Genomic DNA, 15,848 nt, shown 5'->3' on the forward strand with positions numbered 1-15,848 from the left:
TGTAGCCTGCCAGGGGATTCTCCAGGCAAGAATCCTGGAGTGGGTTGCCATTTCCTTCTCTCGGGGATCTTCCCAACCCAGGAATTGAACCCAGGTCTTCTGCATTGCAGGCAGATTCTTTACCGACTGAGCTACAAGAGAAGCCCCAAAATACTTCCCTACAAGTCTTAAAGCAGCAGTGTTCATTTTTGAAGAAAATCTACTGGATACGTCTGACTGGCCATGACTGTGCTCCATATTTAGTCCTACTTCTTAGTTATTCCAGTGTGAAATTATACAGCTGGTGTTTCTGTGTCAGTTTCATGAGGAAAGAAGCCTAGAAATTCTTCTTTCTGGTATGAAATTTGTCAACATAGCTCACCAGCATGGTGTTCTTCCCCTGCTGTGTTCACACATCATCGTGATCATCAGTTGTTTACTTCCCCAAGGGTTTCTTTTTAGCAGCTGACTCTGCTGTGTCTCCACAGAACATGTTAACTGGTGTTGTCTCAAAGTGCCTTCTTAGGACCTTCTCACTGCCTTCTCACCAGGATTTGTCTTGCACTTCAGCACTGTTTGAGATGCATCAAAAGCAAAGAGAGTATATAGGAGTTCATTAGCCTCATGTCCATCTAGAGGTAGGTTTTGTTTTATGTAAGAATTGAAATTTCAGTGCAAGCTATTATGTTTAAAATAAGGGTATACTGTACAGCACAGGGGAATATAGCCATTATGTTGTAATAAGTTTAAATGGAGTCTACCCTATAAAAATATTGAAAATGTTGTACACCTGAAACTAATATTGTAAATCAACAATGGTACTGTGGTGATGTTGCTCAGTTGTGCCTGACTCTGTAGCCCACCAGGCTCCTCTGTCTATTGAAATTCTCTAAGTTACTATTCCCTTCTCCAAGGGATCTTCCTCACCCAGGGTTCAAATCGAGGTCTCCTGCATCACAGGTGGATTCTTTACCAACTGAGCTACCAGGGAAGCCCTCAAAATCAACTACATTTTAACTTTAAAAAAATTTCTTTTAAAGAAATGTCAAATAAAGTTTTTAAGTATTGTTTCCATTCTCTTCAACAGTTAAAGATAAAATGTCTTCATCTAGTTCATCTCCTTTTGTGCTGGGTTATGAGCATTGCTGTTTGTTTCCTTATATTTTTGTTCCCGTTCAGAAGTTTTACTGATTTTGGTTTTGGCTTTTTTGTTGTCTATTTCATTTTGATGTTTCAGTGTCCCAATTTCATCTTCACTTAATTCTTCTGTTTTCTGTTAGGCAGATTGTTCAGATGACTGGTGAGATAAAGATACACTGTAATGACTGTTTCTTCAGAGCATAGAGGTCTCCAAGTGTTTGGCACATAACCGATGCTTTCGATGCTTTATCTTCTAAGTTTTGTCTTCTTAGGTCTGCTCTCCTACACTTTTTAACCTGCTCTGCATCTGGCCAGGTCCTCCAGGGAGTATGAAGAAGACCATTACTGACTTTTCCTCATGCAGTGGGGGCCATTAAAGAGCTTGTCATCCTCACCTTGCATGTCTGGCTTCCCCCTTTCTGTCTCCTCAGGGCAGCCTATCCTCAGGTAAGGGTGGTGAGGGGAGAGTCAGCCTAACTTGAATTCCATGCCCAAACTGTCAATTAAATGTGAGGGTAGAAAAAGACTATTTTTAGGTATGCAAACATTCCTCCTAAAACTTAACCTGTCTCACATCCTGAGGTAGACATGCTTCTAAACTGCCCCTCAATAATTTTGCCTCTGTTTGTGGGCTGGACCTGATAGTTTGCTTGTGATAAGTAGAACATGGCAAAAGTAATGGATGTCACTTCCAAGATTAGGTTACAAAAGACTGGCTTGGTTATGTTGGCATTCTCTCTTGCTTGCTGTGATGAAGTCAATTCATTGTAATTTAAATATGACTACTAGCATAGTTCATACTACTTACTGTTAGAAAGCTTTTCTAGTATATACTAGCATCATAAATTTTAAGTATTACTTACAAAGTATCTAGGGAAAAAGTGGAAACAGTGGCAGATTTTCTTTTCTTGGGCTCCAAAATCACTTTGGACAGTGAGTGCAGCCATGAAATTAAAAAAACGCTTTCTCCTTGGAAGAAAAGCTATGAAAACCTAGACTGCATATTAAAAAGCAGAGACATCAGTTTGCCAACAAAGGTCCATATAATCAAAGCTATGGTTTTTCCGGTAGTTATGTATGGATGTGAGAGATGGACCATAAAGAAGGCTGAGCGTCGAAGAATTGATGCTTTTGAATTGTGGTGTTGGAGAAGACTCTTGAGAGTCCCTTGGACTTCAAGTCAGTCCTAAAGGAGATCAACCCTAAATATTCATCGAAAGGACTGATGCAGAAGCTTCAATACTTTGGCCACCTGATCAGAGGAGCTGACTCATTGGGAAAAACCCTGATGCTGGGAAAGATTGAAGGCAGGAGGAGAAGGGGACGACAGAGGATGAGATGTTTGGACGGCATCGCTGACTCAATGGTGAGTTTGAGCAAAGTCCCGGAGATAGTGAAGGACAGGGAAGCCTGGTGTGCTGCCATCCATGGGATCACAAAGGTTCGGACCTGACTGACTGAACAACAACAAAGTATCTGAAACTACAACGGTGTCAGGCACTGACTCTTGGCCGTCCACGTGGGCTCTTACACGTTTTCAGTTAATGTCTCTTCTCATTGTTATTGGTGCATGACAAGCTACCTTCAAACCTAGTAACAGAAAAACAACAGTTTTATTATCCTTATGGAATTCAGATGGCATGGTGGGGACCTTTTATCTCTGCTCCACGATGTCCAAATGTCTCTGGAGAGAAGATTCAAAGGCTGAGGGGGGATTTGAAAGGCTGGAAACTAGAATCATGTGGAGGCTTCCTCACTCTCATGCTAGTACCTGGATGACATGAAGCACCTGTTTGGGTCCTCTCCCTCTGATGTGGGCTTCTCCCAGGATAGTGGCAAAGTTCCAAGAGGAAGCTGAGTGTTCCAGGAGACACAGGTAGAATCCCTGTGGCCTTTTATGACTTCACCTCAGCAATCATAGCACTTCCCTTGTGGCTCAGTGATAAAGAACCAGCCTGCAATGCAGGTGACCTGGATTTAATCCCTGGATCAGGAAGATCCCCTGGAGAAGGGAATGGCAAACTCAACGTAGCAATCTTGCCTGGAGAATCCCATGGACAGAGGAGCCTGGGGGGCTACAGTCCATGGGGTTGGAAAAGAGTCGGACATGACTGAGCAGCTAACACTGTCACTTTCAGCAGTCACAGAGCATCACTTCTTACATACTCTGTTGATGGCAGGGATCAGCAAATTATCGCTCGATGCTAAATCCATCATGCCACCTGTCTCTATAAAAAAGGTATCATTGGAACACAGCCATGTCCATTTGCTTACATACCTTCTATGGCTGCTTTCGTGCTCTGATGCAGAGTTGAGTAGTTGCAACAGAGACCATATGGTCTGCAAAGCCTAAAATATTTACTATCTGGTCCTTTAAAGGAAAGGTTTGTTGAGCCCTGCTCTATTGGTTAAACCAATCACTAACCTTTCTGTGTCAAGGGGAGGGAACAGACCCTGCTCTTGGAGGGAGGTGAGTCAAAGAAGGTTCAGCCATTTAAAAAATCACCATGGCACCTGCTTACCTCTTGGATTTTTAAAAGATTATTTATTTATTTATTTATTTTTGGCTGAGTCTTTGTTGCTGCGTGCGGTTTCTCTTCTTGCAGCAAGTGAGGGCCACTCTTCTCTGAGGCATGCAGGCTTCTCATTGCAGTGGTTTCTCATGTTGCAGAGCATAGGCTCTAGAGCGTGGGCTCAGTAGTGGTGGCGCACAGGCTTAGTTGCCCTGCAGGGTCTTCCCGGACCAAGGATTGAACCTGTGTCACCTGCATTGGTAGGTGGATTCTTAACCACTGGACCACCAGGGAAGCCTAGCCTCTCATATTTTAATCCTTGTTTGGTTTTTAATTTTGCAAGCTACTTAAAATAGCCCTTCTAACTCTTTGTATACTAAAGTTCTGTTCGAGAAAGTTGAAAGTGAGAATCAACTATGTTATTTTAAGTTTTATTCTTTCTTCTTTTTAAACTTGTTTGTGTCAGCTCCTGTGGGTAAATATTTGGCTGGTAGTTCTTTTAAAAAAAAAGGGGTTAGAAAGGTTAATCTGTGTTCACAGAGTTAATATCAGGGATAAGGAAGACCTTTAGTTCCTAGAAAAAAACAAGTGGAAAGGGTAAACAGTTGTCCAAACAGTTAAGCCTCCCTTGGTCAAGAAGGTTCAGGTTTTAAAAATTATTAACTACTTACTTATGAAAAAATTTTTACTTAAATATGCTATATTGGTGCCATTTTAATTAATCCCCCAATTTCCTCATGTGTGGAATGAAGCGTGTGGGTAGTTGGTGGCTGCCATTGCAGGCTTCATATTCAGATCATCAGGAGCCCTGGTCCCCATCCTAGGTAATTAAATCAGAATGTCTTGAGAATAAATTGCGATTGAACACAATAAATACTAGAGGAGAAAGAAATTCATAACAGCTATCTCAGTATATTTTCTTGAAGTATTTCCTACAACACAAAGTCCTGACATATCATTCCTGATGTGGGAACAGTGTGAAACTATTATAGCTCACAGGTACTCCAAGAAAGACCTGCTTTTACTTCAATTAAGTACTGCATATTCTGGACCAAGGGCTTCCCAGGTGGCCCAGTGGTAAAGAGTCCACTTGCCAGCACAGGAGGTACAGGAGACTCAGGTTTCATCCTTGGGTCGGGAAGATCCTCTGGAGAAGGGAATGGCTACCCATTCCAGTGTTCTTGCCTAGAGAATTCCATGGACAGAGGAGCCTGGTGGGCTATAGTCCATGGGGTTGCAAAAGAGTCAAACATGACTTAGTGACCAACCAACAAACATTCTGAGCCAAACTGGAATGCCCTGAAATTCTTCAAGGAGAAAGAAATGCTCAGATGACCAAGAGCCAAGCTTTCACTTTGGAATTCTCCTTGATAGCTAACACAAGACTAAACAAAACCTCCTCTCCAAAACCTTGTCTTGTGGGTCCACCCTGAAGGTGAGAGATCCCTTAGCCACCCTACAGACTGTGGACAAACTGGATATTCCCACCTCTCCTGGCAAAGACATGACTGAATGCAGAATAAGTATGCTGAAGGGATTCCTTATGATAGTGGCTTCTGGAAGACACTATAGGAGAAAGGTAGGCTACCTTGAAAATAGTTACTGATATTCAGACAATGTTCCTAAGGATCAAGTAGACTGGACCAAAAGAACACCACATTTAGGGTACCTGTGTTCTAAGAATTCAGTGGAAATTCCTCTGGGATTCATGTTTTGTCTTCCCTAAGGGACTAACTGTGCTTAGTCACTCAGTTGTGTCTGACTCTTTGCCACCCCGTGGACTATAGCCCACCAGGCTCCCCTGTCCATCCAGATTCTCCAGGCAAGAATGCTGGACTGGGTTGCTGTGCCCCCCTTCAGGAGATCTTCCCAACCCAGGTATCGAACCCAGGTTTCCCACATTGCAGGCGGATTCTTTACCATCTGAGCCACCAGGGAAGCCCAAGGAAACCCTAAAGAACCAAAGCACTTATTAAAAGTAAGAAAATGCCTACATACATGTTCTGGATCCACTACTCTGGAAGAGGCAGGTAAATAACCATATTACATGACCAATATGTTATCTCGGGGGCTTGCCTGGTGTTCAGACAGTAAAGAATCTGCCTGCAATGCAGGAGACCCGGGTTTGATCCTTGGGTTGGGAACATCCCCTGGAGAAGAGAATGGCTACCCACTGCAGTATTCTTGCATGGAGAATTCCATGGACAGACGAGCCTAGCATGCTACAGTCTGTGGGGTTGCAGAGTCGGACACGACTGAGCAGATTTTTTTTAATTGCTATATTTGGAGTTTACATTCCTCAGTGGATCAGTGTCTGGGCTGCTCTGGCTTTTGTCAGAAGCTTAACAGAAGTCATGTAGACATACATCACACTCCTTGCAGTGGTAGCAAAGTCACCAGTCATCGAGGCACAGATTTCAGAGAGCAACAACCTGAATGCACAGACAAGTTAAAAGTTCCTCTGTATGCAAGCAAGAATGATAATCAGGGCTGAATATGGGCAGCCCCAGATTAAAGAACACCAGCTACTCTTCAATATTCAAAAAACTAAGATCATGGCATATGGTCCCAGCACTTCATGGCAAATAGAGAATAAGTGGAAACAGTGACAGATTTTACTTTCTTGGGCTCCAAAATCACTATGGATGGTGAGTTCAGGCATGAAATTAAAAGACACTTGCTCCTTGGAAGAAAAGCTATGACAAGCCTAGATAGCATGTTAAAAAGGAGAGACATCACTTTGCCAACAAAGGTCTGTATAGTCAAAGCTGTGGTTTTTCCAGTAGTTATGTACAGATGTGAGAGTTGGACCATAAAGAAGGCTGAGTGCTGAAGAATTAATACCTTTGAATTGCGGTGCTGGAGAAGACTCTTGAGAGTCCCTGGGACAGCAGGGAGATCAAATCAGTCAATCCTAAAGGAAATGAACTCTGAATATTAGTTGGAAGGACTGATGCTGAAGCTCCAATACTTTGGCCACTTATGCTAAGAGACAGCTCATTGGAAAAAACCCTGATCCTGGGAAAGATTGCAGACAGGAGGAGAAGGGGGTGACAGAGGATGAGATGGTTGGATGGCATCACTAACTCAATGGACATGAGTTTGAGCAAACTCTGGGAGATAGCAAAGGACAGGGAAGACTGGCATGCTGCAGTTCATGGAGTCACAAATAGTCAAACACAACTTAGAGACTGAATAAGCTACTCTACTTATGGAACAACCCCAGAAGTATAAAGAGCAAGTTATTTTACTATGAGAACCTGAATTTGGAGAATTAAGTAGTCAACCATCAGGAAAACCTCAGGTTAACTGAACAGTGGGGACAAGTTTCTGTCATTGAGGAAAGTCCCTGCAAGAAAGCTATTGAAAAACCTCTGTACCCAGCAGAGCTCTGGGAACTCTGAGATGAGTTGCACTATCTGAGATTAATGAAAAAGGTATATGCTACTTACCATACCCAGAAGAATGTTTTTTACTGAACTCAGAGTTTCTGCAGCTGCTCTGCCCAATGTAACCTACATTAACCTGGCCATCCTCCAGCAAGATGGCGAAACAAACAATAAAAACATATGCTCCTTTCACTTAATCCCCAGAACTGTGTACTGCTATAATGTGGGTGAGTTTTCGGCCTGAAAGCTAGTTTTGTTTTGGCCTCAATCAGTGCCCCTGGAGTTTACTTTGTATGGAATATACTTTCCAGGTCCTTCCCAAGGTTCCCCAGTGCAGGGATGGCTTCTTAAATCAGCACAGGGAAAACTGCTTTATTGCTGCTGCTAAGTCACTTCAGTCATGTCCAACTCTGTGTGACCCCATAGACAGCAGCTCACCAGGCTCCCCAGTCCCTGGGATTCTCCAGGTAAGAATACTAGAGTGGGTTGCCATTTCCTTCTCCAATGCATGAAAGTGAAAAGTGAAAGTGAAGTCACTCAGTTGTGTCTGACTCCTAGCGACCCCCATGGCCTGCAGCCTACCAGACTCCTCTGTCCATGGGATTTTCCAAGCAAGAGTACTGGAGTGGGGTGCCACTGCCGTCTCTGGCTTTATCGCTAGTAACACACAAAGTTGACTCAGTTTTCTATTTGCAGATTACCACCCTGAGGTCATTTATGAACTTAACTATCTCATCATATAGACTTTTGATCCAGCCACCATAGCTGAATTAGGTTTTTTCCTGAATTAGTGTTTTTATTCCTTTATTATATTATTTAAATTTAAAAAAATTTTGTATTGGAGTACAACCGATTAACACACAATGTTGTGATAGTTTCAAGTGAACAGTGAAGGGACTCAGCCATACATATATATGTATCCATTCTCCCCCAAATTCCCCTCCCATCCAGGCTGCCATATAACATTGAGCGGGGTTCCCTGTGCTACACAATAAGACCTTGTTGATTATGCATTTTAAATATAGCAGTGTGTACATGTCCACCCCAAACTCCCTGTATTCCCTTATTATAATGAAAGCCAAGCCTCTTTGCTCTACAACTGTGATAGGAAATTATTAGTCTACATACAGCTGGCCTGCTAGAGACTGAAGGAAAGACAGGGTGATAACTATTTCTCTAAACTGAGTTCCTTGAAAGAATCAGTATTTGAGACATAGTGGTGGGTAGCAGATCAATCTCATCAGCCAAGAATTTCAGGATAAGAAAGCAGCGTGTGTTACGCTGACGTTGCACATTGACTCCTCATCTTTTGCTGTCTGCCTCAGTGATGGCTGCACCTGGAGCCTTTGCTGTATTGAAACTGATCTGCCTGGCAGTGGAAGAGTCCTAATCCAGGATAAAAAGTGGTAGAGGAAGTGGACAGTGGTAGCGGAAGAATGTAGAGTAGTTTCTACATTCCATTTTCACACTGATATCACATTATAATAAAAATATTCTTTCTTGACATTTTACCATGTTCATCTTTGGGTAGAGTATACTCTCTCATTACTTCTAGAATAATCTTTCTTATCAGACACCATGGACAGACACTTAGCCCTGAATTCTATTACTTTTTCCCCCCAAATTTGCCTGTATAGTGTATAGCAGTTTTCTCTAGCTGAGTTGTTCTCAGACCCACAAATCTGAAGTTTTCAGAAAATGTGCCGTAAAGATAATTTCTAACATTTACAATAGTGGGGCTCAGAACCTCTTGGCAACAGCTACCAATGGAGCATAACCCTATCCCATAGCAGCTGAGATTCTGGGGATTAAATTTCTCTGAATAAGCTTATAACTTATCAGTAGTTGTCCCAGTATAAGAATAAATATCTCTCTGGAAGAGAAGAATGGGCAGGAAATGAGTAACAGTATGTTTCTATACATAGCCAGCTCACAGAAGCACAAGTCACATCCATGCCAGCTTTATTGTGTTAACAATAAAATGTGGAGGAGAACAATAGAATCCCCTCCAGTGTAGTGTGGAAACCAACCCAGGATTGGTGCCTAGAAATGAAAACGGAGCTATGGAAAACCATCATCTGAATTTTAACTCTTTTCTGTATTTCAGCCCCAGGCTGAAGGTGCTAATGAACACTAAAATTTCTGTAAGTAACTAGAGGTCAAAGAGAAAGAAAAAAATGGGAGGAGCCACAGACTTAATAGCCAGCCCTCTAGAACTGATAATAGATTCCTTTCCCCACTCCCAGAGAGTCAGCGACATCACTGGTCTCAGCAACATCACAGAATGATTTTCAAGTCCATAGTGTAAAGAAGACCAGCCTCCCCAGGCTGTCAGTAAAGAATAGAATCACTCTTGTTTCCCACCTCTTAGTCTGCATTTTTCTTAATTTTTTTCCCATGTAATTGGGATGATAGAAAGACCTTTGGCAGGAGGAACAGAACTTCTCACATCTACTTTCTCTTTATTATGGAAGGACTTGTTCTTTGTTGATTTACCAATCTTGGCCCCAGCTGGGATCATGTGAGAAAACTCTAGTGAGCTAATAGGAACTCCCCACTTCCTTTTCCTCCTGTTAGCCCTTTGGAAGATTACAGTCTTAGAAATGGGAATATTTTGTTAGGGTCATAGTGAAGGCCCTAATGGAAGATTTGTTTCTATACAATGCAGAACATGAATACTGAATTTATTAAAATAATCAGGAACCAGGAGAGTAGAAATGGTGTCAGTTCCCTATGCCCTTGATAAGTAGATAAACAGAGTATCAGTAATGGAAGGCAAAACAAAACTATGTTTCTTAAGAATAGTTAAGAAACTGCGGAATAGGAAAGAAACAAACTTTCCTTTGTTCTTTGTTGAAATTCAAAGGAAAGAAATAAGAGGAGTCAAGAGATAGATGTTCAGGGGTATTTTAAAGCACCAGTTTGGACTTTTGTTCTCATGGGATAGATTTTGGCTTAGATTTGCAAAGCTAGCATTCCAGAAGTTGTTTTATTTCTACCTAGGTATTAATTAAGCTACCACTAGGTACCATTCTCATAGATAGTGGTTTCGAGGGTCAAAGATTGACATGCTTTTGATTTTTTTAAAAAGAAATAATATTCTCATAAAGGAGCTAGGCACAAATAATTCCTAGAATTATCCTTAAGTATAAAGAATTATACACAATTGGAAGCATTTTCAAAAAATACATAGGTGTAATTAATTTTATCCTATACTTATTTCAGTGTTATCAATCATTGTTTATCCTAGTATTCGCTTTCTTACTTCATTTTATCCGAGCCTTAAGAAGAACAACATTTTCAAATTTACCCTGAACTCTTCTTGAATTTTGTCCTCCAAGCCCTCACCACAGTTCTGGGACTTTCAGCAGCTCTGTCAGCTACCGAAACCTCTTACTTCTTGCATGGAGGCTTTAGCAGCTTTAGACTGGTGTTTGCTAGTCTTGAACAAGCTTAGGTGACTTTGCCCAGTGTGTCCAGTGCACAATATCCCTGAGTACTCAGAGCTCTTTCCTTCCTCAGCCGAAGAAGAACTAGAGGGAGAACATACCTCCTTGACTACCTTTGTGATGGTTAACTCTGTGTGTCAGCCTGGCCCGGTTGTTTGGTCCAACACCAGTCTAGGTGTTGCTGTGAAGTTATTTTTTAGATATGATTAACATTTAAATCAACAGACTTTGAATATAGCCGTTTACCTTCCATAATCTAAGTAGAGCTCATCTCATCAGTTGAAGGCCTTAAAATCAAAGACTGAGGTTTCCCAAAGGAAGAGGAATCCTCCTCAGGATTGCAGCATAGAAACTCTGCCTGCCTGCCCTAAAGACTTCAGACCCTCCAACCTCTAAAATTGCATGAGCCAATTCATTAAGTCTCCCCCTCTCTTTCTCCTATTAGTTTTCTCTGCAGAACCCTGACTAATACAACCTTTCTAAAGTTATTTCTAATGAAATAAGTCAGAGAAAGACAAGTAGCAAATGATATTACATATTTGGAATATTAAAATTAAAATGGACTCATAGAAACAGAGAAAATGCTGGTGGTTGGTGGTTGCCAAGAGGAAGGGGATAATGGGGATGGGTGAAGGGGTCAAAGGTAAATTGTCCATTATAAGAAGTAAGTTCTGGCGTCCTCCCTGGTGGTTCAGTGTCTAAGACTCTGCACTCCCAATGCAGGGGGTCTGGGTTCTGTCCCTGGTGGGGGAACTAGATCTCACTAAGAGTTTGCATGCCACAACCAAAGATGCATGCCACAACAAAAATTGAAGGTTCTGTGTGCCACAACTAAGACCTGGCACAGTCAAATAAATGATAAACATTTTTTTAAAAAATAAAGATGTTCTAGGATGTAATGTACAGCGTGATGGCTATCATTAATAATATAGTATTGTATATTTGAAAGTTGCTGAGAGAGTAGATATTGAAATTGTAATCACTAGAAAACAACATATGATTATATGAGATGAAGAATGTTAACTAGACTATTGTAATTGTTTTGAAATGTTTGCATATATCAAGTCATTATGTTGTACACCTTAAATTAATACAGTGTTATACATCAATGACATCTCAATAACTTGGGAAAAAAGAAAGCTATTCCTTTGTTTTTGCTTTTAGCATTTTTTCCTTTGAAACTGGAATTAAGCTTCTAATTTGCTTCAATTACTTGCATTTATTTTCAACCATTTCTTCATGGGTTCATGGGTTTCCTTAGTAATAGCTCTAACAGATTTCTATTGGGCAGCTTCTTCTTTTTTTTTTTTTTTTAAAGAACCTTATTATTCATGTATCTTTTCCAGAGAAGAACATTTCAAAATTACATTTAATAAGAAATACAGTTAAAACATAAATACAAAGTAATTTCTTCATACTCCTTTGTCCCATTTTTTTCAGCTGGAGCTCTTAAAAGTATTTCAAGTCTTTGAGGATATCTATTAGATAATGTCCGTCTCTTTTTTTTTTTTTTTTTTGTCCGTCTCTTTTTTTTCCTTTACTCCCTGAGATGAGAGTTTCATTTATTTTCATATTTTAAGTAAAACATTTCTGGAAAGTTTTGAAGTATTTCTGGTGGCATATCTGGTTTCATGAGTGCCTTGTGTCTGGAGCCTGTTTAGAATTCTGACTTTTCCATTTAGAACAGCAGTGAGACTGGGCAAGCTACTTGTTTTCTCCTCAGTGTCCTCATCCGTAAAATAATAATGACAGGAGAACCTGCCTAGTAAAGTTGTTGCATGGGTGAAATGCTCTAGGATTGTGACTGGGGCTCATCAAGGGATATGAAAGAATCTTCTGGGATGTGACATATTTATTAATCTGATCTATTAAGTGGTTTAGCTCTTCTGTGTCATGTTTACCACTCTGAATTAAGAAGGACTTTCCTGACTGTTTTATTCATTGTTTCTCCTTGGTTTTTGTCAGTTTTCTTGACCTTGTCAAAGTCAACTTTTGGTTTCATTTTCTCTAATTTTTTTGTTTGTTTTCTACCTCACTTATTTCCAATTTAATCTTTTGTACCTTTCCTGCTTGCCAAGGGTTTATTTTGCTCTTTTTCTGGTTTCTTAGGTAGAGGATTAGATTGTTGATTTAAGATTTTATTTTATTTTTTTAAGATTTTTTTAAATTGGAAGACAGTTGCTTTATAATGTTGTGGTGGTTTCTGCTGTACATCAACACTAATAAGTCATAATTATATATATCCTCTCCCTCTTGAGCCTCCTTCCCAAGATCTTTCTTTTTTAAGGTAATCATTTACAACTGTAAATGTCCCTCTATTGTGTTAGCTCCATCCCATAAATTTGATATGTCATGTTTTCATTTTCATGTATCTCAAAATATTTTCTAACTTTTCTTACGATTTCTTCTTTGATCTTTTGGATATTTTGGAGAGTGTTGATTAATTTCCATTTATTTGTGAATTTCAGAAATTTCCTTCTGTTGTTGATTTTTAAGTTCAGTCCACTATGATCAGAGAACATGGTTTGTATGATTTCGGTCCTTTTACATTTTATTGAGACTTGTTTCATGGCCTGGTACATGATTTATCCAAGCTCCCCTGGTAGCTCAGTGGTAAATCACCTGCCAATGCAGGAGATGTGGTTTTGATTCCTGGGTCGGGAAGAGCCCCTGGAGGAGGAAATAGAAACCCACTCCATATTCTTGCCTGGAGAATCCCACGGCAGACTATAGTTCATGGGGTCGCAAAGAGTCGGACATGACTGAGTGACTAAACAACAACAACAATCTCTTTTTAAAATCAGAAAAGGTACTTAATAAATTTAAAGGTATTTAAAGAAAAGGTATTTAGATGAATTTAAGATGTCAAAGACTACAAAACGTAGTAAAAATGACAGAATACAAATGCAATTCGCAAAGGAGAGGGTGGAGCTGTTAGTGGTGATAAACTAAGACTCCTATGGGAATTTCTCCTAATAAACTGGTAGCATATAGAACATGTGATGCCTTAAGTTCCTTTTCCCTCATCTCCCCTTTGTCTAAAGCCTCAGTGATGTCCCACCAGAAGGGCAGCTTTCAAAGACTGCAAGAATGCCTTCTTCATGCACATACACATGTTGGGGCTTGTGTGGCATGTAGGTGTTTCTTTGGGTAGGGAGATAGAAACACCTAGAAATATGATTTAGTCCTTAAAGAATAAAGGAACCCACTCAAAGGGGAGGATAAAGTTCCAAACAATCAGCAACATTTTTTTGAGTACCTGTCAAATGCAAAGCACCTCACTCAGGCTCTTGAGAGTGGTTCAAAAGGGGCTAAAAGTAGGAGACACAGTTTATTTTCAAAGAAATGGACTGATCCTCAAAAGCAGAAGATACTCTTTACTATTTAACAACTCCCAGTGGGATTTAAATTCTACATTCTCCCTGTGGGAGCATTTTCTCCCTTTATTCAAGAGCCCTGTTGTAGGCCTCCGGAGGCGGCGAGGCCAGCTCTGTTTCTCCACTACCAGTGCCCAGCAGCAACGGTGCCACCTCTGTGCTCTCCACAGGACTTCTGCAGAAGTTGGTGTCTCCAGGGCCACAGAGCTCCCCCTCAGCACTTAGTGGGAGAGTTGACCACTTGAGAATAAAGGAAACGTGTGTGAAAATATTTGGCGTATTTAAGTGGTGTGTGTAAAGGGAATGTGATGTCTAGCTTTGTGTTTTTCCTTCTTTCCTGGGACCAGTTTGAACAACTGTTACCAGTTAGAAGTTGCAAGTCTGAATAGAAGCTCTCTGTTCTGTCCAAATGGTGAATATAGCTGATGATTGAAAACTTGCCATTTCTAGAGAGAAAGAGGTGACAGCAGCTCTTTTGCAGCTGTTAGGCAGTGGTGAGAATTCTGGCCCTTTGTCTTTAAGTGTCATATTACACAGACTTCAACTTTTTCATTCAGCACTTTATTCAAGAGAGAGGAGTGAAGGACGAGTCTTGAGTTTTTAGCCTGAGCCACCAGAAGGATGGAATTACCTTAACTAAATAAGCAGAGGCAGACTCAGGGAGAAGTTCACTTTGGGACATGTGAAAGGTGAGACATCTATCAGACATGCAAGCAGAAATGCTGAACAAGCAGCGGAATATGTGCGTGTGGACAGGTCAAGGCTGGAATGTACCTTTGAATGTCATCCACATATATGAGACAGATTCCCCAGGAGAAACTGTAGTCTTAAGACAAAGAGCCTAGACTGAGCTCTGGAGTTGTCCTGTATTTCAGGTCAGAAAGATGGGAGGAGCCAGAAAGGAGACTGAGAGCAGCCGCTGAGGAGAGGAAGGAGTCCTGAAAACCAAAGGAAGAAAAATAAAAGTGATCATTTGTTGAGGACACTGCTGATGGGCCAAGTAAGGATAAAGAAGATGTGCCTTGGATTTTACGACATGGGAGATGTTAGTAGCCATAACAAGGGCAATTTATGAAGAGAGGTTGGGGGAGAGGCCTGAGTGAGTGGGCTCAGAAGAGAAGGGGAGAGAAATTTCAGACAAGAGGGATAGAGTATTTTGAGGAGTTTTTCTGCAGAGGAAACAGAAAGAGTAGTAAGCTAGAAGGGGAAGTGAGGTGAGGAGTGGAATTTTTTTTTTTAATAAAAGAAATAATACTATATTTGTATACTAATGGAAATGTCTTTTGGTTGTTGTTTAGCACTGAGTTGTGTCTGACTCTTTTTCAACCCCATGGACTGTAGCCTGCCAGGCTCCTCTGTCCGTGGGATTTCTCAGGCAAGAATACTGGAGTGGGTTGCCATTTCCTTCTTTGGGGGATCTTCTTGACCCAGGGATCAAACCATGTCTCCTGCATTGGCAGGTGGATTCTTTTATCACTGAGCCACCAGGGAAGCCCAATGGAAGTGTCTAATAGGAAAAACATGTTAAATTGCTAAAGCAATTCTCAGAATACTCAACACATTCTAACTTTGTGCCAAAATTTGTTCTTACTCTGCATAAGTGCCGGCAATTCTGGTTAAGGAAATAGTTTCTGTAGAGACAAGTGGAAAGGCTTGTGGTGCTCATTTGAAAGCCACAGTCTTTCTATCCTGGAGCCCAAGGGCAGGGCACGTGGGTGGGTATAAATGCTGACCTCGTTGTCTCAGCTTTGACTGGAGGATGCATTTGTTTTCTAGGCATCCACACAAATACCACCCAAGCATCCTTTCTGTGCAATGAAGATCATAAGAAAACCTCCCTAAAACAGACTTGACTGTTTCATTTGTGACTAGTTGAAGGTACAAAAATCAAAGTTTCCCTTTACCTTAGAAATAAGTGTTTCCAAAGGAAAATCTGTCTACAGAATTATACTGGAAATTTTGTTGTTGTTCAGTCACTAAGTCACGTTCAACTCTTTGAAA

General features: G+C 40.9%; 1 long non-coding RNA gene across 1 annotated transcript; it reads left to right on the forward strand.

Moving 5' to 3' along the window:
* The first annotated feature begins 486 nt into the window (after positions 1-486).
* On the forward strand, positions 487-15,848 carry LOC122705167. Its single transcript, XR_006344047.1, has 3 exons — positions 487-617; positions 14,723-14,847; positions 15,624-15,848. It is a non-coding gene; the product is annotated as an uncharacterized LOC122705167 (long non-coding RNA).

Source organism: Cervus elaphus, chromosome 12 (assembly GCF_910594005.1).
Source record: "Cervus elaphus chromosome 12, mCerEla1.1, whole genome shotgun sequence".
Classification (NCBI taxonomy): Eukaryota; Metazoa; Chordata; class Mammalia; order Artiodactyla; family Cervidae; genus Cervus; species Cervus elaphus.